The sequence below is a fragment of the Schistocerca gregaria genome, chromosome X (assembly GCF_023897955.1).
Source record: "Schistocerca gregaria isolate iqSchGreg1 chromosome X, iqSchGreg1.2, whole genome shotgun sequence".
Lineage (NCBI taxonomy): Eukaryota > Metazoa > Arthropoda > Insecta > Orthoptera > Acrididae > Schistocerca > Schistocerca gregaria.
The window spans coordinates 614,622,336-614,647,460 of record NC_064931.1 but is presented as its reverse complement, the minus strand read 5'-3'; the positions used below and the strand labels follow the sequence as shown (position 1 = coordinate 614,647,460).

Genomic DNA, 25,125 nt, shown 5'->3' with positions numbered 1-25,125 from the left:
CCTGACACTTAAATCTATATTCGATATTAACAATTTTTTCTTCTTCATAATTTTTTTTTGTTGTCATTGCCAGTCTACATGTTATATCCTCTCTAGTTCGGCCACCATCAGTTATTTTGCTGCCCAAATAGAAAAATTGATCTACTAGTTTAAGTGTTTCGTTTCATAATCTAATTCTCTCAGCATCACCCAAATTAATTCGGCTACATTTCATTATCCTTTTTTTGATGTTCATCTTATATCCTCCTTGCAAGACATGCTCCATTGCTCAACTGCTCTTAAATGGCCTTTGCTATCTCTGACAGAATTGCAACGACATCAACAAACCGCAAAGTTTTTAATTCCTACCCCAGATTTTTCTTTTGTTTCCTTTCCAGTCCACAGTGTCAAAAGTGTTCTCTAAGTCTACAAAAGCTGTAAATGTAGGTTTGCTTTTCGGTAATCTATCTACTAAGAGAAGTCATAGGGTCAGTACTGCTTCACGTGTTCCACCAGTTCTCTGGTATCTCAACAGATTTTCCCCAAGGTCGTCTTCTACCCGCTATTCCAGTCTTTTGTAATGGATTTGTACTAGTATTTTGCAACAATGACTTATTAAACTGATAGTTTGGTAATTTTCACACTATTGTCACCATCTTTCTTTGGAATTAGAATTACTATATTCTTGTTGAAGTCTGAGGGTATTTCGCCTGTCTCATACATCTTGTACATCAGGAGAAATAGCTCTGTTATAGCTATTTCTCTCAATGATATCAGTAGTTCAGGGGCCTTGGTTTGACTTAGGTCTTTCATGCTCTGTCAAATTCTCCTCGTAATATCGTATCTCCTACCTCGTCTTCATTTATGTGCTCTTCTCTTTCTATAATATTGGCATCAAGTTTATTTCCCTTGTACAGCCCCTTTATATACTCCTTCCACCTTTCAGCTTTCCCTTCTTTGCTTAGAACTGATTTTCCATCTGGTCTCTTGATGTTCATACAGCTGCTTCTCTTTTCTCCAAAAGCCTCTCTACATTTCCTGTAGGCGGTACCTATCTTTCTCCTAGTGAAATATGCTTCTACATCCTTACATTTGTCTTCTAATCATTCTTGCTTAGCCATTTCATTTTGCACTTCCTGTCAACCTCACTTTTTAGACATTTGTATTCCCTTTCAGCTGCTTCATTCACTGCATTTTTATATTTTCGCCTTTCATCAATTGAATTCAATATCTTCTGTGATGTCCAAGGATTTCGACATGGTATTGTCTTTTTACCTTTTTGATCCTCTGCTGCCTTCACTATTTCGTGTCTCAAAGCTACCCATTCGTCTTCTTCGGTATTTATTTCCCCTTTTCTCGTCAATCGTTCCCTGTGAAACTCTCAACAACCTCTGGTTCATTCAGCTTATACAGGTCCCATCTCTTTAATTTACTAGTTTTTTGCAGTCTCTTCTGTTTTAATCTACAGTACATAACCATTAAATTGCGGTTAGAGTCCATATTTTCTCCAGGAAATGTCTTACAATTTAAAATCCGGTTCCGAAATACGTGTCTTACCATTATATAATCTGACTGAAGCCTTCCGGTATGTTCAGGTCTTTTTCACAGGTACAACTTTCTTTCATGATTCTTAAACCATGTGTTAGACGTAATTGAATTGTGCCCTGTGCAAAATTCTACAAGGTGGCTTTCTCTTGCAGTCCTTTTCCCCACTCTATATTCACCTACAATTTTTCCTTTTCTTCGTTTTCCTACTAATGAATTCCAGTGCTGCATCACTGTTAAATTTTCGTCTGTCTTAACTACCTGAATAATTTCTGCTGCCTCATCATACATTTCTTCAATGGCTTCATCATCTGCGGGGTTAGTTGGGATACTAACTTGTACCGCTGCTCCACATTTATAACTATTGTTTGGGTACTGATAATATTCATCCATTCCATTTCGGGAAGTTACATTAATGTGGTGGCTTCACGTGATTGTTTAAACTTTAAGTGCAACCGCAGACGACACTAGCGTATTACAAAATAAAACATCACCGATCACCGTCTTCCTACAGCGCTGGTTAGAATCTGAGAGAATATTGATCTGATTTGAAGCTTGTATAACTTCTGCTACTTTTCTCAGTTCTCGCTCCCCGTCTTCGCTAAGTGCAACTATTTTACAGTCTGGACACGGAAACTCTAACAGTGCGTAATCATTATAGTCCGAACAGCGGACCTTTGCTTCACTATTAGTATTCTGTAGTTATGATAATATGCCAGTGTTGTTTAGTGCGGCCACAAATGTAGAGATTTTTATGCCACAAGGCGAACATTTTTTAACCTTTTTTCCCGTGTGACAGCTAAAGTCTTTGACTTTTAGTTAAACAGTTGAAAGAGCTGCATGTGTATGTAGTGGGTGCGAAACTGAAGTTTGTTCGGAATACGTTGACGCATGTAACTATTGTAAGTATGCTCAGAAATCGATATATTGAATATACTTACGTTTTCGTATCATGGAGATGAGATTAGATGCCCTACGAGTGTTACATGTTGTTCGAGAAGTGAAAACATGATGGCGTTGTTAAACTACTACTGCGGTTTGAGCTGATCGGAATACTGCAGTTGGAAATTACGATGTAGCATCATGACTGGACGATATTGCTGACGTAGAGTGTGAGCATTTATGCAAATTGAATCGAAAGTGAAAAATATCTTATCGGATGCTCGTTAGTATGTGTGACTTCAAATTAAATGTCTAAAAGTTTTTCTTATAAGGCCAAATTTTCCTAAAGAGATGCTTGTAATTGATGAAATGAGAGGTTCTGTGTTATATATAGGCGCTACGTTTATGAAATTAGCTAACCTAGTGAAATCGAGGAGATTAATTTACCACGAGGAAGATGAAATGTTAATAAACTCTATTGTAGTAAATAATTCACACAGATGTCGGGCAGATATTTTATGCTGACACAGAAATATTTAGGTTATTACACAAGTATCAGCCAAACTAGTTATTTAAAACAATTTTAATAGTAGGTGATACCGTTATGTTACGGTAACGATTTTTTTTCTCAATGGACACGATTGTTATACAAACGTCAAAGCGAAAATGTAGAAGTTCATTATGCCGTTCTGAATGGTACATTTCGCGTGTTTAAGACGGTCTCTCTCTCTACACACTCCCCTCCCCCCTCCGAGCGCCAATGATGGGCATGCGTGACCACTGCGTGGCAGAAAATTTTGCTGGCTACAACCGGATGACTCCAGTAGCTGTTTCAAAATGTGGTCTTCAGTGTGATGTTAAAGTACCCGCACTCCACCCCTCCTCGAAAACTTAGTAGCAGTGACAGACATTTTTATCGTAGCCAGAAGTCAAGGTTAGGTTGAAATGTTGTAATTTGTTGCGTTGGCGAAGGCAATGAATGTGAACGTCAAATAAATGTTGTGGTAACAAGATTGACCTTAGCACATTCTGATGTTTATATTTGTGCTACATTTAAAAGCTCTTTACCACATTGATCGCACATCATTGAAGATAAAATTACAAAACTTAGATGATGGACAAATTGCCAACTAATATTTTAATGTATGTTAAGTACATTTGTTGTACATAAAGTACAAGAAATGTAGTGGGACACTATCCAAATTGTATCTGAAATTTGCATCACCTAGGTCTCAACCCTTCTCTGCCACCACCACCACCACCACCACCACCACCACCACTGTCTTTTTCTTAATTACATAAGTATAAATTATGCCCCCTCCCCTCTTGGCTGCACGTACAACAGTCCTGCCCCCAACATATCGTTCTGCAGTTCTTTTTCTTCAGTATTTTATACAGACTATCTGGCATTGCTTTGAATTGTGAGTCAGTTAATCTTTATTCAATAATGGTCAACAGTTCGAGGGGAGAAACTGGTGGTCAGGATAAATACAACTAACAAAAATTAACAATATTCACACCTTAAAAGACCCAATTCTTAACAAAACAAATCTAAACAACTTGTCGTCCCCCCTCCACCCTCCCCCCAAAAAAAGAAAACCTGTGGCACTTACCCAACCTAATCAGTTGAAATCTTTGACCTATACATTTTTCGTGGTACCCAAAGAAAACAATGAAATGCACAATAATTATCCAGGAAACATTTCCAGTAGCAGCTCACCTCTAAATGAGGCTTCAAGGTGGCCCTATTCCCCTCCCTATAACAGATGTAATAGCCTCAAGTCTCCCCCTTTTTTTATTGTTACACACACTGGCACTATAATTCTTAAACTGAATTCTGTGATTTACAACTAAATGAGCATATGTCCTTTTCCCTCAACCCTTGTATGATGAAAAAGCATTTGAAAGTGTGGTTGTACCCTCCTCAATGTGTTCTTCAAACCAACCTCCCCCCCCCCCCCCCCGCCCACCTGCCATACCCATTTAGTTTTATTTTCAAGCACCTGAAAAATGTCTGAACCCAGCCCATACAGAACAACCTCCTACATCCATCAACCTTCGTGAGAACTACCTCTCATTTTATCAAACAGATTCAGCTGTTAAGTCGGCCATATACTGCTTTGGTTACTGCAGGGGCAGATTCTGAACATAGGCTGTCACCTGTATTTGTCACACTTATAGTGCGGATGGATTGAAAATGGACACTGGTGTCTGAAACTAGTCACCATCAAGAAATAAAACAAGTTGCAGACATTTTTCACCTTCAGCATGCTGGGAGTTTGCAGACCGAGATTTATTGATTTCCACTACCGCTCATGGTCCCCATCTTCCCCTACATTCAATGACTTCAGAACATACTTCTCTACAAAATGAAAACTACTGCAACACACAATGGTTTACTCACTTGTCTTGTGCACATAACCCAATGGAAAATAATTTAACAAAAATAATAAGTAACCAAAACAATCTTTTGAATGGCCAACCTAGAATTCTTGAACTTGATACCTCTGCATATGTTTTGCACATGTTATCATGGTGACTTATTAAGGTCTGTGGCCTGAGAAGAGAGAATTTAGTCAACTCTCTCTCTCTCTCTCTCTCTCTCTCTCTCTCTCTCTCTCTCTCACACACACACACACACACACACACACACACACAGATAGAATTAATTAATTCAAAGTAACCCTCTAGTGGACCAAAACAAGGATCAAATTATTCGTTAACATGCCTAACAAACAACTTCGGAACATAAACAGCAAACGCAAGAGTATGCCAACAACAATTTTTTAAAAAAAAAGAAGGCAAAAAAAAACTTGCCACTGTGATGTCACACAACACACACCATGCGTCACAGCAGATGGATGGAATTGAACCTTTTAGTTGACTCCATTTTCTTTACAAATTAGCTGGGATTCACACAAAATAGGATAGTAAATTACCATAATAACCATTTGTGTGCAGATGCAAATTCTGGAGCAGCTGGGGAAGCAAGGCATCAGGTTCACCTTAGTGTCAGTGTGTGGGAGCGGGGATTGTAATTGACAAACAAATAGTTTCTGTTCAGCAAACTACCTCAAATAATGGGGAATGTTACCCTTAACAGGAAGACTGCAGATGTGGTTATGCCAGACTGAACACCACAGTACTTTCAGCATGGTGTATCATTACCCAACTCAAATGTTTACTAAGCAATGGTTTGGTTGAGGCTCCTGTTTACTTAACTTTAATTTTTCAGGTTTCTGGGTATGGGTGACTTAAAGGCATTAATGTACACCGCACTAGTCAAGGTGCGCACCTTACAGGAACAGGTACTTCATTGCATGTGAACAAATACAAGGATAGCCAAGTGTGTTCACATGGGTTTGTGATTCTTTGATGTGGTGGTCGTGGTGCTGCCACCAGGATAAGTAACTACTTTGAGTGACTCCTGCAGTGTCAACAAACAGGTGACCATCACGGGACAAAATGGCCCAAATCTCAACAAGTATTTATTTTCGGACTGATGTTTATAGGACTTCTTCTATTTTGAACCCATACTATACTCTGTAAAAAATACAGGACACTTATAAAGCCTAAATATTATGTTTTTCTTTAAATATTGGTTTTCCTAATTTACCCAACAGTGTTCTGTGAAAATTCTGTCTTCCTTTCAGATTCTCATTGTAAGTTTCATTAGCGTCTCTGTTGCATTTTCAGTTGCCTTCACTATTCTTGTGCTAGCTGAGTGTGTGCACAGTCTCCAGTTGCCTTGTTCATAACAGGTTGTGTAAATTTAATCTTTCATTTTCCCCAAAATGCCAGAGCAGTACATCAGCATCCTGTAAGAGTTTTGCTTTAGAGCAAACATTTTTGTGAGAACTCTGCTAACAAATCAATTTTCCATTCATTTTCTCTGCTACTGGTTTAGAATATTCATTCCATTTTGTACCACTTTGTAATATTACTGCTGGATATTTAAAGGATGACAGATTCCAGAATTTTCACTAGTTACGTGTAATTGGAAATGACAAAGTTTTCCTTTACTGAGGGCATTATTTAAATGTAAATTCATTCACCATGTGATTTACCCATTCATTTGTCATGTGACATAACTCCCATCATGGATAGCTTTCAGTGATGTGGACTGATTAAAGTTATAGATTAATAGGCAGGAGTAGGCACTATCGGATGTTTGGGTAAAGTATATGTGGAAATATTGTCTGAGGTATTTTTTCACCAGTGAACAAACTAGGAGTCTCTCTGACCCTATCTTATAAATAATTTGTTTAATGTGTGGAGTAGAAATGAAATGCGCGCACACACACACACACACACACACACACACACACACACACACACACACACACACACACGCACTGAATTTACTGTTTGTAAGATATAATGTACGGGAAAAAAAGCAAACTGTGTTTCAAAGTGGTTTTTCCTGAACACATGTTGACTCTGTGGGAGAAGCTTACTTTCTTCCAGGAAAGTCAGAATGTACGTGCATAGACATTTCTATAGGATTCTGAAGTATTGGGAATATTGGTGTGCAGTTCTGTTCATTCATTATTTTACCCTCTTATTAACAGTAACGACCTGTGCTCATTTTCAGCCACGATCTTCATTATGGTTTTGTCAGTCAGCTCTCAGCTCCTCTGAAAACCAAGGCACCTTTGATAAGGAGATGGTCTTTTGCACTAAATTTTTAATTTTAACACTGTAATGAATGTTCAGTATTTTACAGTTGACTCAACGTATTTTTATTTTACTCTTTGATCTGACATCTAGCAAAATTTCATTTTCAGAAACAGACATCTGTCTGTCATTGCATTCATGGATTCTTATACTGTGTGTTACCTTTTTGTACTGTGGATTACTATGTAAAATAGTTTCATATATAATCAAAGTTTGAGTTATGCTAGCAAAAGTTGATGTAATGCCAGCTGCTATTCTCCTCCTAAGACATAGTCTTTTACACAAAATATATTTAGTAATAGTTGAAAAGTCCAAAAAATCTCCAAATACTAGGCTTAATGGACTGGTATTGTTTCTTGACTTGGGCATAAGGTGCACCCCCCCCCCCCCCCCCAAAATAAAGAAACAAGGAACAAACTGTTTTCTAGTTGCTGACTACCAGTTTATCTTGTTTGTGTTGTCATATTGTGGTGTGAAAAAGTTTTCTGCGTCATCTAAATGGGGTATCTGTGTTTGTGAAGAGATGGTATACAGTTTCAAACAGTTTTTTTTTTTTTATAGTAGTTGCGTCAATAAATATTCTTTCGCTAAATATAAACATTAATAGATATTGTTTAGTTTTTAGTTTTTGTCATGGCAGGGAGAATGATGAATGACATGAATTGCTTGGATTATATGTGGCTCTGAAAGATGTTGTAACAGATGAAGAATTTATGTGGAGTACTGGGTCATGTGGTGACCAAGAAAACAGCAGCTTGTGTGCCAAGATAGCATACACTGACACAAAAACATTACATAATTCATTGACTTTTAAAATTTTGAAGCAAGGGTAAGGCATCGATGAGAGATTATGTTTTCAGAATGGAAGATTTGTGGCAAGGCAGTTGTTATTGACATTATGGCACTCCAAAAGGGTTAATAGTGAGCTTTCAGTTGTACAGCAGAGTTGTTGACACCATTTTATATTTCGATAACTGACCCATATGTCTTCTTCAGATGCAACGAGCTGTTGTGTACTCAGTGTCTTGAGTTGAATTGTACGTTGAAGTATTGTAGGTGTTATGTCACTATTTATAGCTGAATTGGACACCCAGTGCCCATTGTGATCTTTGATGTTCACTTGTATTTCAAAGCCGGCTCTGGTGGATGAGACGGCCAGTGAGAGCTTAATAACTTTTAGTGCTGGAAACAATTCTTGATCAAAATGAAAGCCTTCACCACAGTTAATTAGGTTTCCAGAACTCTCTGTTTCAATAGCCTTCGTAATGTTACTCTCTCACAAACTTGGAATTTGCACACCAATATAGGTCTTGTCATGTTTTATTCCATTTTTGTATCTGAGGCAGTGCTATGCTCAGCAACAACTGATATATTTGACTGTTTTACTTGGGTGTGTCACTGATGGTCCATACATCTCTCCTTGACAATTCTGACAGGCTGCCCCACATAAGGCTTACCACATTTGCATGAAATGTGGCACATGCCCTGCTCTTGGAGACCTAGATTGTCTTTAACATTACAAAGAAGGCTTTTCTATATGTTGATGGTAGTGAAATACAGTGGAAGCCATATTTCTATAGAACTTTGCCAATGTTTGCAGTGAATAATGATAAAAGGTCTTTCTTATAAAGTTAAATACAATCTAGGTCTCCATAATTTGGGTGTACACTGCATTTTGTATGAATGTGACAGGTCTTACAGGGAACAGACTGCTAGAACCAATCAAGGAAGGATGCAAGGAACAACAATGACAGACCTAACAAAAACAACCAAGCAAATCGACTGTTGCTGAGCATTGTCGGGAATATACTTATGAAATTAAGTATGATGAGAGGAGTATCATGGAAAAGCAAAATTAGGGAGCCTGTTGAAACAAAGATGTGGAAAAACCTAATAAACCATAGTGGAGGTTTCTTTCTGCACAAAGCTTCGGGTTCAGCACTCAGTTTGTTAAGATATTGCTGGCACTCTTACCCTCCAGAGTTGTAAAATGTTAAGTGAATGTACACTTTGTAAAATACTTGCTTTGAAAAACAAGTAAGCATCAAAGCATGTAGCGAGCACTTGTAGTTGAACTCTGCTATAAACAGCAAGGAGATACCAAAAACACTGAAACCCAGTCAATGTCTGTACAGTGAGTAGACATAATACAGCTCACAGCACCTGCGTATGATGACTGGGTTAGTTTTCAAAATATTCTGCATCAAATGGAATCAAATTTGGCTGTACGCCAAAAAACACACCAGTAATGAATCATGCCGATAAAAGGTGAGATATCCAAGAGGGTTGTTCAGCCGTATAATCTGAAAGATTTTTCCTTACTCCTGTATTATGGCACCTTTCTTTTGGGAAGTGTGTGTGTTGTCTTAAGTGTATCTTTCCATTGTAGGTAATGAATGCATGTTAAGTATAATATTCTGTATGGGTTGTTGATGACTATAAAGAGTAGGGAGAGAGTGAAACCTAGTGCCTAGACATATCCTGCTCCTTTCAAAAGCATCGAAGGGATTTCCAACCTTAAAGTCTTCTTCTGAAGGATGGAGCACCATCACATGTTACATGCACTCACTTCATGAAACTGCAAAGATTTCTGAAATTCAACCCAGAGTATTGGCACAAAATTCTGGGGGAATATATGCCACTCTACCCCATCCATGAGCTAAAACTTGTAGTCTACTGGGCTGCTGAAAAGAAAAAAACTGTTCTGGGTCTGTTTCTGCTGATGCTTTGGCTCTTACTAAACACCCTGTTACACATTTTGTGACAGCATTTGTATCCTGTTCTTATGTAGTTACCTTTCAGATGCGAAAGCAGTGAGTTGAAGAATCCCCTCACTGTTCAACCCCCCTCCCTGAGTCCCTTCCCCCTATAACCTTAATCATATAACAAAGCTTTCACTGATTGGGAACTGCTTCAGGCTCTTGATTTGTCACATGATATGGCCCAAGCCGTGATTAGATTCATAATTAAATGACCCAACATCTGAATGCATCTCAAATTCCATCTATGCGTGGTCGTTGAGTGATTTTGGCTAGAAGGTGTTTGCCGCTTGCAATGGCGAGTCGTCATTCCAGTCCTTACTCTAGCCAAAACCTAATGTCCATCGACAGCTACCAACCAAATTAGCCGTACCAATATGTCTGCACACTGCATAAAAGTTTGTTACTGCTGCACTGTATGTTGACAACTTTTGCATTTGGTATAGCTCTCAATCTGTAGCCTTGGCTGAACACCATGGTTCATCCTGATCCCAGAACTCTGCCTGAGTACCCATTACTAGGACATTGCTGCTGAGTCCCTATTTGAGACACCTCTTTAATCAGAACCTGACATGTCTGCCCCATATTTACCAACATATGAGGAGCTGTGTGTGAATGCTTAACACACTCTTGCCCAGACACCTCTTGGGATGCACTTTGCTACTATACTCTGTATTTACTGGGCCATGCTTTCATCACAACCTGACTATTGTTGCTGGGTTTATAGCTCAGCTGCACTGTTGGCTTTAAAGTTATTGGACCCAATAAATCATTGTGACTACTGGTACCTTCCGCACTAGTCCCATAAACAGTCTCCTCGCCGAATTGGGGATCTTATATCTTCAGTTCCACTGGTAGAAACTCTTGCTTACTTTAAGCAATCACCATGAAACAATTTCCAAATCACCCGATTTATTGAATACTTTTTTCATAGAGAGGGTGTTGACCTTGTGACACTTGCATTTGAGTGGGTTTACCTGTTGGTATGCATCTCAAGACCCTCTGCCGCGACTTCCGCCATCCCCTTTAGAATGTGCTCTCCGCTTATTCCAGTGCACTCTTCTTGCTTAGTACCCAGGCCATGAATTATAATCGCCCTGTTTCAAGGACCTAAAGTTTGTTGGCCCCATGACCCCTTGGTGTCTGGTCTTCTCAGTTCTTCAGAGCTATCGGCTCGCTACAAACATTTGCACTGACTGCTCTAAAATCATAGATGGATGGGATATGCTTTTGCGTATCCCAATAGTCTGGAAAAACAGTCATTGGTGCGAGCATGTAGAGTGTTTAAGATGCAACTGGTAGCTGTTAACAGAGTCCTACGTTTTATTAAACATAGCTTCCTAGACTGCATTTTAATTTGTAATGACTCATTAGTAGTCTCCAGGCTATTGTTTGATGTTACTCTTGTCATACTGTGCTGCTCTTTAGTATATTCTCTCTGATCTTTGTTGTATTACTTGCTCAGTTGCCTTTCTCTGGGTCCCAAGTCATGTGGGTATCAAGGAGGATGAACACGCTGGACGTTTGGCTAGAGAAACAATTATTCGCTCAACATTCGATTTGATGATGCTGGACGCAGATATCTGGGTAGACATAAGACCTCAGTCGGAGATGGAACATCATCTGGTGTGATACTGCCCCCTCAAAAAAAGTCTGCTCTATCTAGGAGACTGCAGTTACATGGTGCTGTGTAGTAATTCCTCCCGGAAGGAACTAACCATCCTAAGCCACCTCCACAACTGGACATACCAGTTTAACACACAGTTTTCTCAAACGTAATGATTCATCGCCATGTTGTAGTTGCAGTGCCTCAAAGACTGCAGCCCACATCCTGGTGGAATGCCTCCCTCCACAGCAAACATGGTCTTCAGGATTCTTGGCGAAAAATGTGGGTGGTCAACGTATGTCCAGTTGATCTGATTTTTCATTTCCTCTGAAAAAGTGTTTTTCATTTTCAGATCTTAAGTTTTAAAATATTTTCTGGCCGAGGGTGGGGCGATGGGGTTGGAGTGTCTCCCGCCGTATGCCGATCCGGGTGGGTCCTCGATTCCATCTCCTTCACCAGCGGCAGTGGTCATCTGTTTTTAATTGCTTATAGATGCATCTTGCAACTTTTTTCTGCTGTGCCCTATTTTACTTTTTTGTGGGTGACCCTTCATACAACACTCCGATGAAAGCAAGAACTTTAAAGATTTCTTATTTTTAGCATATAATGAAATATCATTTGAACAGATTTTTATGCTTCCTGGAGAGCTCCCATCTTTAACCTTCTGACTATAATGGATGAAAAATAGGAAGAAAGCTCTGTCTCCTGTACTGATGTTAATTTCAAGTTTAACCTTTTCACTTTTCCTGTTACTATCTTCCACCCACATATTATTGGCGGAGGGGGGGGGGGGGTGTCAGAGGTGGGGGAGATGGCTCTTGCCACAGTGATCCCGGGGGAGTCTTCGTCTGCTCTCTTACCTGCAGGCTAGCCGACACGTAGACTCTTACTTCTGCTTTATTTCTCATCTCTGCCCTCTGTATTGCTTTCAGTGCCTCAGTTTTAGCACCCCTACATACTACCACAATTAATTTGTGGCTAACACTAATAATTCCAAGTGGACTACCCCATTTAACAAGGGACTGAGACCTCACTGGTTAGTCTCATAACCCCTCTAACTAACCAACTGAATTCAAATAGACAAACAATGCAATGTTATGAAAAACGCCTGCAAAACATCAAAGAACTACCTATGGCCTGACGCACACCCACCACACACTGTGGATTAAACACCTCATTGGGCCGTTGGTACACCCAAACGCCTTGCATCATTTGAAAAGAGAGCAGATTGCCACTTGTTGGACCATGGTACATGCTTCCGGTCAGCCACTGCCAAATTTCTGTTGTTTCGCCAATTTGTGTCGGGTCTGAAACCGCTTGCTACTGATACGGCGTGATACTCGTCTCTAGCCCCTGTTGGTTAAGGTATTTTTGTATCCACTATTCTTATAATATGTTACATGGATGCGAGTACTACACTGTTACTTGAAGATACATTGGACAGTCTGTGCTGATGTAACAACAAATCTGGCAACTTCATTAGCGGTGTGCTCATGGGCACGTCCAAACGCGATAGCTCCTTTCTGCCATTGTGTCACGTAACACGATCCAAATCTTCTCCCCGCCCACGCACCACATACATGCACCCTTGCAGGCGCCGCACACGCTGAAAGTGGAGGCTGGCCGCTTGGTGACGTATACCATCTACAGTGCTCCAAAGTGACCAGTGTGCTTTTTTAGGGGGTGATACGTTTAAATACACAGGCAGTTTTTAGGTATTGAAAATCACATTTGTAGGGTCAATTAGTATTCCGCAACTGTAATCCTGTGAACCCCTCTTCCCTACAATGTTTCTCGTACTCTTTGCTGACGTTGTTTTTCCCATTTCCTGAATAAATAAGTCGTTATAAATATAAACCATTCAGAAAGTAACACTAGCCAACATAGCTAAAAATGACAAGAAGTGGTAAGTGGTTTAGATATTAGTAAAAATTACAGAATTACGTTAACATGTTTGCATAGTGATTTGCAGATTAAACACTGCTTTGTGGGTCATTGTATGTTTTTATTGGCTTTTTTCAATCCTAACCAAAAATAAACAAATTAACAAATCGATGAAACTGCTCAGTTGGAGAGTATATGTCGATTTTGTTTGCCTCAGGTGGGCTACTAAATACGTAGTTGTTTGTGTAAATTAGCTGCATATATAATAATTTACCATTCTTTAAAACCTGAAGTTTGTCCGAAACATAAGATTGTGCTTTTGAAATTTAGCAATTGAATCAAGAATAACGACTGCAAGCCAAATTCAAATAGCTGCCAAAATAAAAAGCAAACTTATTGCCTTCCATCTTGAACTGCACAAGTGCCAACTTTGTTTAATTATAATTATTTTCTAAAGTAATTTTGTAAATTCGCTCATTTTTTCTGGACATTAAAATTAACTTTTGTAGATTCAGAAAACTGCGATATAAATTCACTTAAAAATAAAATACGAGAACTATCTCAGGAAACGTGTAAACAAGAGTAGCAGCCAAAGAGGCTTGTTGGAGAGACACTGTGTAATGCACCATTTCTCTGTGAGGTGTCACTTTTACTGTTGAGAATTTTCAGGAAACTATGAATAAAGTGCTTCGATTAGTGAAATCTGTGTGGCAGTGACATGAACTATATGATTAAAGGTATCCAGACACCCCTATGCAGTGTGGAATTGACAACTAGACGTCACGAGAGGACGATTCTGCAGCAAAAAAGATATCGGCGAGTATTGTGCTGTCGATAGAGGCAAAACGCAGAATTGGTCGGCAAGGAGAGCTGAGTGACTAGACGTGGACTAGACATTAGATGCCACCTGAGTGAAAAATCCATCCTGGATATTCCAATGCTTCTGTAGATGACCAAGTCGACTGTCGGTGTGATTGTGAAGTGGAAACGCTAAGCAACTGTAACTGATCTAAGACCAGCCTCAACGCTTAAGTACTGATGAACAAGGAACGTCCCAAGCTTTGCGGAGTGTGCTTGTAAAAATACTCGCATGAAATCAGCTGTAGGAATCACTCGTGAGCTCCAAATGGCCCAGTCAGTGAAGACCCAAATAGATTGAATAGGGGAAAAAATTAGTGTACCTGCAAATTTCTGCACAATGGTAGGAGGGGGTGCTATGAACAACACACCAAATACTGACCAAGGTGTGTCTGTGTGTGTGTGTGTGGGGGGGGGGGGGGGGGGGGGGTTAAAGGTCAGATTTTATATTTTTCTTAAATAACTAAAAAAAACTGCCCCTTCTAGCGAAAATGTTTCCCAGTACAAAATTGTACTACATTGAATTTCGTACAAAAAAGGTCCTTTTCATTTTGTCTGTATGACTAATAGTTTCTGCGTGATAGAAAAATCGCAGATTATTAAAAATATTGTTTTAATGTTTGTTGTTAAATGAACTGGGCGAAGAACAAATATTAAATGTAGGTAACACGTCTATGGGCAGTGAAACCATATTGAGAGATAAACTGTGTTCTGGGTATGTGATGGAATTGGGGGGTAGGGGGGAGTGGATGGAGTGTACACGCGCGAGGGAAGACAGGTCACTGGTTTGTGGTGATGCACTTCTCTCTTACGTAGTCTGCGAACTGATGAATGAGCAGCGAGTACACTCTGTCTCTACCACACTACGTCACAAGAAGCAGCTACAAGGCAAATTATCACTTCATGAATCACTGACAACGCAGTGTGCAGACATATCCGGAGGGGGGGGGGGGGTGTTTATTTTCCACAAAACACTTTAACACAACATGGAATGCAGATATGAGTTACCGATAATACTAACACAAGAAACGCGTATGGACAGATTCTATGTAAATCTGTACATACTGTTCCACAGTGCTAGAGGGGAAATTGATTCTTAGTCATCCTACACGGCAGTTCTAGCGTTCTTCCGTTATAGGCGACTTCCCGCTGCATGTAGCGCTGCTGCTCACTTTTCAGTTTACAGACAGACCATACCTCCTCAGCATTTGCTGTCGATTTCTCTGATGAGGTTGACAGAGTAACTTAACTGAGTCTGTGTATATATAATGGAGTTATTTTCAATTTATTAAGTGAATACTTATTTGTAGTTGTTAAGTGAGCTTTAACTACTTTCTACAAACGATGGCCGAGAAGTACGTAATTTGTAAGTGTGATGCTGTCAGTGACATGTATAGTGTTGGTGGGAAAGGGATTGGATTGGTAAATGCACCTTGCTGCTTTGTTTCCTTGATAAAATGTTGTAAAGCCAAGTAACCATATTGTAGTAAGTTGTTGGTGAGTTAATCAATGACCAGAAAATTACTCCACTTCTCGCACCATGAATATTCGTACTCGTAGAGAGCATAAATGTCTACCATTAAGGAATAGCAGGCACTTTCGGAGTTGGCTGCCAGTACTACACATCAGCAGTGTATTTTGCAAGGTGGAAGGGGCTGATCATGTTCAGATCTAGAATAGCAATCTGCTGTAATGGACTGCTTGACTCATATTGAAGTACCGGAAATTCCATAACACCTAGATGACCTACATCTGTTGCAGAGGGAGCAGATTTCACCTTATGGGCCTCTCTAGATCTTGAGACAGCAGAGGCTGGGCTGATAAATTTCATACCCCCCCCCCCCCTACTGTGGAAAGTATTCCAGCTGTGGAGAGAACGAAATCAACATTGTCGAACACATATTGACAGCATATTGCACTTGGGGGCAGGTTCTTCAGTGTATTTGATAGTTGACGGCACCAGATTTAAGCATTTTACATAATATCTCACATAACAAGTGTAATTCAATACCCATTTAATAAACTGAAAATAACACCACTATACAAACATGAGCTCAGTGAAGCTATTTTGTCTCCACACATAACGGGACAAGAAATTCTGAGGATGTATGATCTGCCTGTAAACTGAAAGCGAGCTGCGCTCACAATGAGGAAGTTACTGCTACAGGAAGAATGCTACAACAATTGCACAGAATAACTAAGAATCAATTTCCCCACTAGCAATGCGGAACACCGTGCAGAGATTTACTTAGACTCTGTCCATATGAGTTCATTGCGTTACTAGTTCTAACTACTCATATCTGTGTACCATGTTTTGTTAGCACATTTTTTGGAATATAGGGTATACGGGTCCTGCTACTCCTCTTACGTCGCACATTTCTGTAGTAATTGCTGCTAAACGACACTTGAGGTGGTGTAAAGAACGGCACCACTGGACAGTGGATGACTGGAAACTAGTGATTTGGTGTGATTGATAAGCTGTTATGTCCTACGGCAATCCGATCGAAGGGTTGCATGGTTTACTAATGCTTGGAGAATGTCACCTTGCATCACGTTTTGTGCCAACAGTGAATTACAGAGGAGGTATTGTTACGGTATTTGGGGGGGGGGGGGGGGAGATTTCTTTTCCTTGGTTTAAGAAATCTCTGATTTGGAAGGATATGAACACATTTTAAAACATTGTGTACTGTGCACCGTAGAGGAATAGTTCGGATAGGTGATTGTATCAGCATGACATTGCACCCTGCCATAAAGCAGCGTCTGTGAGGCAATGGTTTGTGGACATAACATTTCTGAAATGGACTGCCCTGCCCAGAGTCCCGAACTGAACCCAGCGGGACATCTTTGAGATAAGTTATAGTGTCTACTTCCCTTTAGTCTCCAGCATCCAACATCACTACCTTCTATGATTTCGGCTTTTGAGAAAGAATGGGTTGCAATTCCTCCACAGACTTTCATATAAGTCATCGAACGTATCTCACCAGTGCTCAAGTCTCAAGGGCGAAGGATGGACACATCCCATATTAATGTCCACTAATAGGTGTCCGGGTATTTCTGATCAGATAGTGTATATTCTTTTGGTTGTTGCATCATGACGAACTAACCGGGACGTGACTTCCCGTAATGTTTTCTGACTTCCCACTCTTTACTCAAACAAGAGAACTCACCTGTCTGTGGTATCTATGATGCATATATTTTAGAACGTAGAATTTATTCCTCCTTAGTATATAGGAAACCAGATCACACACATTATTAAGAACAATATGTCAGTGTTAATGTGCTGCTATTTTTGGGCGTTCTTCGGAGTTAGAGGAAGGCTAAGGTGTATCACCTCCAATAGCACACCTTGCTTAGCAAGGCACTGTAGTTTACAAACCTACCTTCAGGTTGAGGAAAGCTTTCCAGTATAGTGTCCCTACGCTGTGAGCTAGTGTCATCGAAACCTGTTAACTGGGAGGTAGTCGGCAAGCATTTACTAATGTCTGTCCTCACGATCTGCTGGGAAATGTGTGCAAGGTCTGCCTCCAAGCCGGCGAGATTGATACTACAGATTTGTGTTTGTACAAAGTACATTCAGTGAGTCCCCCACATCTGCAGTAATTTCTTCTGTTACTCAAAACTGTTCCCAAGAGACTGCAGGAACTCTATCTCTGCATTCAGACGGAGCACAAGAATGTATTACTGAATACCGTGAATTGCTTATCGACGGCCACTAAGTTGATTAGTGTTGAAACTTGTTACAGCGGAGGCACAAATTTTGGCATTAGCCGAGCGGTCTAGGGCGCTGCAGTCGTGGACTGTGCGGCTGGTCCCTGCGGAGGTTCGAGTCCTCCCTCGGGCATGGTTGTGTGCGTTTGTCCTTAGGATAATTTAGGTTAAGTAGTGTGTAAGCATAGGGACTGATGACCTTAGCAGTTAAGTCCCATAAGATTTCACACACATTTGAACATTTGAAGGACTCATTTTGTCAGAAATAATCTTGCGCTCATAGATCGTGATATACAGTTACTTACTGATGGGAACAATGTAGTTTCTTTTGTGCCTAGTCAGTATTTTGATAAGGTGGACTGCTGTGGTTGGTACCGGTCCTTTTTTCTTAGCTGATAATAAAGTGAATATAGTTAAAAATTTTGTGTGGTGTTGGGAAGCCATACTGGACTTCTAGGCTGGAAAAAATGGAAATGTGTCGTAATGTCTAATGGGACCAAACTGCAAAGGGTCATCGGTCCCTAAGCCTACACACTACTTAATCTAACTTAAACTAAGTTACACTACGAACAATAAACACACACACACACACACACACACACACACACACACACACACACACACACACCCGAGGGAGGGCTCGAACCTCCGACGGGTGGAGCCGCACGGATTCTAGGCTGGAGATAATAGTCTGTCACGGACAAGGAGAACATGGCAAGTGTCATCACTCGATTTCGCTGGAACTTCGCTCAATGTAAGAGGAGTCAAAATAAGCGAACACGTCCTTCGGCGTATCTGTAGATACTCGACTGTTGCTAAAAAAAAAAAAAGACGGTCAAAGTTTGTCAGGTACTTTTTGTGCTTTTTATCGCGTGATATCTTCACATGAAATGATGGCTCTTTGGTTGGTGTCGCAGCTTGTTAATTTTGCGCCCCGTATTCGAAACCCGATTATTTTTTTTATTTATTTTATTCTTATTTTTTCATGCATGTGCCAATGCCCGTAGACGGTTACTATACGAATGTTTATCAAGTTAGGGGATACAAGGGCTGCAACTGCATTTCACAGTAAGTGTTATACATTTGTGGTATAATATATGTGTGTGTACAATCTTTTTAAATTCTCATATTCTGTATGTCATTCCCGTATCATTTCTGACATTAATCATTCCCTTTGCTGATACCGATCGTAGAAACATTCGAAACACGGATATACCTAACAAACGAGCATCGCGCGATGGCAGGTTCGCCACAGTGGCATTTCTTCCTATGAATTTCACTGTGGAAAGAAACGTTAACAATGTTGACGATTGCCCGCGTTGGGAGTAATTTCGCAGCAAGCCATGCGCAACGGATCACTTCTCTGAAAACTGGCGCTTGCAGTTGATTGTGAACCAAGATACACTACAGGAATTACACCGAAAACAATTTCAGATAATTTTGTCATTTTTTTATTAATTGATTCATCTGACATACAATTCGAAGACGAATAAGGACAATGCTGTATCAATATGCACTGGAAAACATACGCGTTGTTACCTGCAGACATGGATATATAAATGAAAAACAAAATTGAAAGTAATAATCGGGTTTCGAACACGGGGCGCAAAATTAAGAAGCCGCGACGCTAACCACTGTGCTACCATTCTGTCTGAAGATATTATGCTGCAAAAGACAATGTACCACGAAAATTTTGACCGTAGTTTTTTCAGAAACGATCGAGTATCTATGGATAAGCCGAGGTACGTGTTTGCTTATTTTGTCGCCCCATCCACTGAGCTAAGTTTTTGGGAAATTGGGTTGTGGCACTGGCCGTGTTCTCGTGAGTATGGTTGGGTAATCCATATTTCTTTTAGTGAGATATACATCTCCTGTGTAATTTTAGTTATTTTAAACCCTGATCTACCTTTCTTTTTCTTGTTATATGACTTGTGGTGCTAGCTTGACGAGTGCGTGCCAGAGGATTGCCTGATGGCAGTACTTGGTAACGAAACAGGTAACCAATTGGCGAAATAAAAGTGCGACTGTAGGCTAAAACAATTTTTTGCCGATTGTGTTGGTAGTTGCTCCAACAGACAGTATGTCACGAATATGTAAGATATCAGCTACATTTGTTTAATATATGGCGATGTTCATCTTGGTTTCACTACCAACCGGAGACAGTGTGTAGAGTTCGCCGAATGCTGTAGTTGGTACAGTTCCGTGTAACGCTAACTGGGGAGTACCCGGCAAACGGTCATTTTTCCTGCAGCGTTTTACACCGCAGGATCACAAGAAAAGAAGGAAGAGCCTGTACCAAGAACAACTAATGCTAGCGGGGATGGAGATCTGCAAATGGTGTCTCAAAACTTTTCAAATAATTTTCACATTGGCAGAAACAATCTTAGGAAAAACCTGTTATTAAGACAGTGGTCACAGTTCTCAAGACTTAAAAATTCAGAGCGTTTAACAAGATGAAAGTTTAAAATAGAATTCCGTAAAATTAACAGATTAGAACAGAGGGTAATACATAGTACAATCAGTGTTTTTGTGATGCTGGAATGTATAAACAATATACCAGAAACGTTCCTTGTTCTACCTGGGATAAACTGGCTGGAATTTCTAAACTCGATTTTCAGAACACTGTAGTCATTTCACACAAGATCAGTAGTAACCACATACACACATACATAACCTATGACGTCCATTTAGAAGCATAGAACAAGATGTTAAAGTACTCCAGCATTTAAGGAAGGTAATGAAATTAATTTGGTGAATAAACTGGAGACATAATTGCGTTTCATAAAAATATAGTGTTAAAAAATCTAGATGAAAGCTCGAAAGGGACTCAGTGAATTTCTCCAAGTGTTAAGTCAGTGTTCTTGAGTAAAAAAACTAAAATAATAGTGGTAGAAAAAATAGTATCCATGTATTATAGAGCGAGTAATGCCCTATATATTACTAAAATTGTGGGTTATACTGAGAAAGTAACATTAAGCTCTGTTGAAACTTTCTAACGTCACATTTGTGTATCTTTATTGGATGTACAAAAACAAAACTGTACACGGGAAATGGCAAAGCCCGCCCACATCGACAGTTCTTGGCGTGTGCAGCCACGTCACAATTTGTGACAACGCTTTCGCCCCGTTAATGGCCATGTTAAGTTATAGCGACGACATCAGTGAATTTTACTATACACAACATTGAAAATTAATACCAATTAAAAATTACACAGGGAAGTATTGTATATTGATAGCGATCGCGAAATATGTGGCATTTGACCGGAGCGCTAGATACGGTCCGAAGTTGGTGTCACGTGCCGCTGTGCTAGTACCTCACGATCAAAATGCCTGGTCGTTAACTCCTTCAACCAGAGTTCGGTTCCCCCAGCTGGCTATTTTTTCTTTACGTTCACGTCGTGGTAGGTGCCAACGACCTTTCTGCAGTAGCTTCTCTTGTCTTGATGAATATAACATTCCGAAAATTTTAAACAGAATTCTTTCAAATTATTTTTAGGGGATTCTTTTTATAGGAGTGAGAAAATATTTTGTTGAGGAGTAAGTCATTTTAGGTCAATCCGACTTCTCGCAATATTTTGTCTCTTACGAAGCTTATATTTCGTACGAATAGACATTCATTTTTTTGGCACGAATGAAACTGGAATAATATATTTTTTTATCAAATTGCACAAGTAAATGGTGAGAGTCAAGCCTAACAGCATCCCTCTTGCCCTTTTATTTGGGCACACTAAAATTCACTATCACTCTCGATTTTGAAAGGAATCAGGTACAAATAAAGTTGCCAAAAGTAAGTTTTGTCTGTATGCATTCAACGATTCGCAGAAGTAGCAGACAAAACGGGAAAGCAGATGCAGCAGAAAAAAATCATTAAGATGAAATTGAGTGAGGAAGAGTAATGTTTAACGACGTGCTCATAAATTTTGGTCTCGAAGTAAATTTACAAATATGCTGGTAATTCAGCGTAATGAATCTGAATAAGACATTTAAAATCTGTCAGACAGTATTTATTAAAATCCAGTTGGATGTGAATAATGATCCGAAAGAGGTAAGCAGGTATGAAATTACACGAGCTTTCAGTTGAGAAGTCAATCTTAGAATATGGATTGCCGACGTAAAATATAGCCCGTTTCTCCGTAATTTGCAAGGAAAATGGAACTCAGTAGTCATAGAATGATGGCTTTCACAACCGGATGACATGGCTGCTGGTAAACCTTTCGGAATGTGAGGTCGTTGTCTAAGAAAGGTCCAAGAAACTCTTCTGTTCCTGACGTTTCGTCCAGAACTGGGCTGGACATACTCAGAGGAGCTCGAGTCTCGCCGACTCAGCGGAGGAGCTCCTCTGAGGATGTCCAGCGCAGTCCTGGACGAAACTTCAGGAACAGAAGAGTTTCGTGGACCACGATCTTACATCCCGAAAGGTTTACCAGCAGGAATTCAATACTTCCGTCGTCTGCGGGTATGAAAGTACAGACGCCAGATGACGGAACGCAGTGCTCTTTGCCTTTCTGCAATTAGAATTTAATGGGAGAAAACTACTGTTCTGTTTTGACGTTGTTTTTAATTTACCCGAAAGATAATATCATTACTGAAAACTTTATTGAACATAGGGGGAAAGTAATGGAGAGTTCTCTGATGTGAGAAAGCTAGATTCTGATTGGAGTGAGTGCTCAGCTTTGTTCTCACAGCGCACCAGGCGTAGAGCAGTGACAAGTCCATTACAGAGCTGGATTTTTCGAGAATTCCTGATTTTAAAAGTTTTGAATTCCAAGTTTTTTGAGTGTATGTGCTTTTGTAGGGCGAGACTATCTGAAGTTGAGCAGCTTTTTCAACAATGGTATTCACATTATTTCTCAAGTCGACATCCCTTTTTCTCAGCGCATACTAATCGTACAGGGATGAATGTGGTGTCGTTAGAAAAGTTTTGTAACCGGCTTCTGCCGTTGAATACCGATTTTGCGCCGAAACTTCCTATTTGTGAAATTTTAACATTAGGTACTTTTAACTATCATAGGCAAAAAGCTTTGTACCTACATAAACGAAGCTAACTTATTAATCCTTTCCTGTTCATATTATCCTACTGCAAATACCATTTTATTTGTTTTAGAGTACTTGTTAACTAGATAATTTGTATACAGAATTTTCATAGGTAATAAACGTGACCACTGAGGTAGTCCATTATCTTTGCCTTTCTTACAAATCGACTTTTGTAAACGAATATCCTATCCGAAGCGACAAACATATATGTCATTGTCGCTTTGAATTGTCATTTACCTATTACTTCTACGGCCTAACTTGCTTACATCAGGTACGAACTGCAATTAAAATCTCAAAACACAGTTAGAGGCTATTTTGGCCTTAGTGATATTCAGGTAAGAGGCGGACACAACGTTATAAGCCATACATTTGGCATTTATTTACTTCTTTATATTTTGTGTTCGTATTTCTCGTTAAACTTCTCTTCAACAACAGGTAAATGTAAATACCACGGTCGAAAGTTAGAAATTACAAACAGTTGATAACTGTCAACTATTGCCATGAGCGGTAAACTACATTTCTTTTTTTATTTTGTTTTGTGTTAGCTCATTAGTTATTAACTTTTGTCAACAACAGGGTGGTAAATACTACTGTCATAAACAATAAATGACAAGTTTACAATGCTAAGGAAAAGAGCATTTGAAGCTGTCAGTGAGAAGCGTCCCCCCAAAAGTACGGAAGCAGCTTACACCTGCTCAGAAAGGCGGCATTCCCACAACTACCCTTATCCCAGTGACTACACTTCTTCGATATGCTGTCATTATTTAAAACTATAAAGTACGAAAGTTTCGCAAAGGTATCCCGGTGCTCATATGATTATATTCTCCACAAAGTATTATTTCTTTCGCAGTAATGAATTGTCCTTCACACCGAACATTGTAACTATGACGCTAGGTCTCTAGCATAAGATGACTTTTCCTGATATGCGATACCAAGGGTATCCAAACATGCGACAATGTCGCATATTAGGACATGCCTCTCATATTAGAGTAGAATCTCGCCATCCTGTTAGGTGGATTCTCTCATGCTTTTACTAAGTGGTTTGATAATTTTGTGAACTTTGTGAAGCCATCTGATAATGATCCTGTTGTGCTAGTACTCGATGGGCATCACAGCACATTTGTGTTATAGACAAAGCAAGGAAAACCGTGCCCACATCATCTGCTTATCATACCATGCTACTCATAATATACAGTCTTCTATGTGTAATTCATAGGACCGTTTAAAACGTGTTATCCCCAAGAAATAGAAACTTGGTGGACAAATGACCTCATTTTTGATTACGACGTTATTTGGAGCGTCCTACTTGAGGGCAGTAACAACGAAAAATGCTGTAAACAGCCTCTGGGAAACGGGGCTCTTCCCATGCAACAGGCATATACCTAGAGATAATAACTTCACAGCTCACCATGAGTTTGACTTACAAGATGCAAACAACGGAGGAAATATGAATCTTGGTGTCGGGACAGCTCCCAAAATCAGCGAGACGCATCAACAGCCACCAGATCTAGTCAAATCAGCACGTCCTGAAACTTTTGAGTAGCTAACATCGTCTCCATCCAGCGAACGTTTGAAACATTTCAAAGAGATGAAAAGCTACAGCGCAATAAAGGAGAGACAAGTGAAAGCTTTGTACATAAAAATAAATTTAACAAAAGAAAACAATCTTGTAGTCATTCATAGTCTGATACAAATTCAGCTGAGGATAATGCTCCAGATGTGCATACTGTGAAGGCAAAGACATTCAATGCACATTCTGCAGTTTTTGTTTCTCTGAAGACTGGCATAGAGTGCATGGAATGCTATCCTTGGGCTCCCGAAGAATTTCAACTTGTGAAAGAGCTTTTGTGTGTTCTGACTGCACTTCTTTTCCACAATAAACGCAAAAAATGTTAGAGAGGCAGTAAGAAAAAGAATATTATTTTAGGGTTTACCTGTTCTTATATTGGTCGATGTTGTTTTCTCTGACTCTCATTAGGTCACCTCTTCTACTTCTATTCAAACTTGTTTGTTTGAGATTTTCTCCAATTTAACGTGTATTAAGTATTAGGTAGCACGAATTCAGAAATAAAATGTCAAGTACAATGATTTCACGTAGGTTTCCAATTAACACACATACAGTTGTCTGAAATGTAATATGAAATGGAGTAATCTGTGTTTTTCACTACTGTCAGTAGTGTGTATGCAATTGGCC

At 39.7% G+C, this 25,125-nt stretch overlaps 1 protein-coding gene across 2 annotated transcripts in view; it reads left to right on the top strand.

The window, feature by feature from the left end:
* The first annotated feature begins 2,053 nt into the window (after nucleotides 1–2,053).
* LOC126299402 (ATP-citrate synthase) overlaps nucleotides 2,054–25,125 on the top strand; it is a 152,295-nt gene continuing 129,223 nt past the window's right edge. Inside the window, exon 1 of one of the 2 annotated variants that reach the window (XM_049991279.1) lies at nucleotides 2,054–2,168. The gene's annotated coding sequence lies outside the window, so the exon portion shown is untranslated. Of the gene's footprint in view, nucleotides 2,427–25,125 lie in introns of both variants that reach the window. The other variant, XM_049991276.1, reaches the window with a different exon arrangement.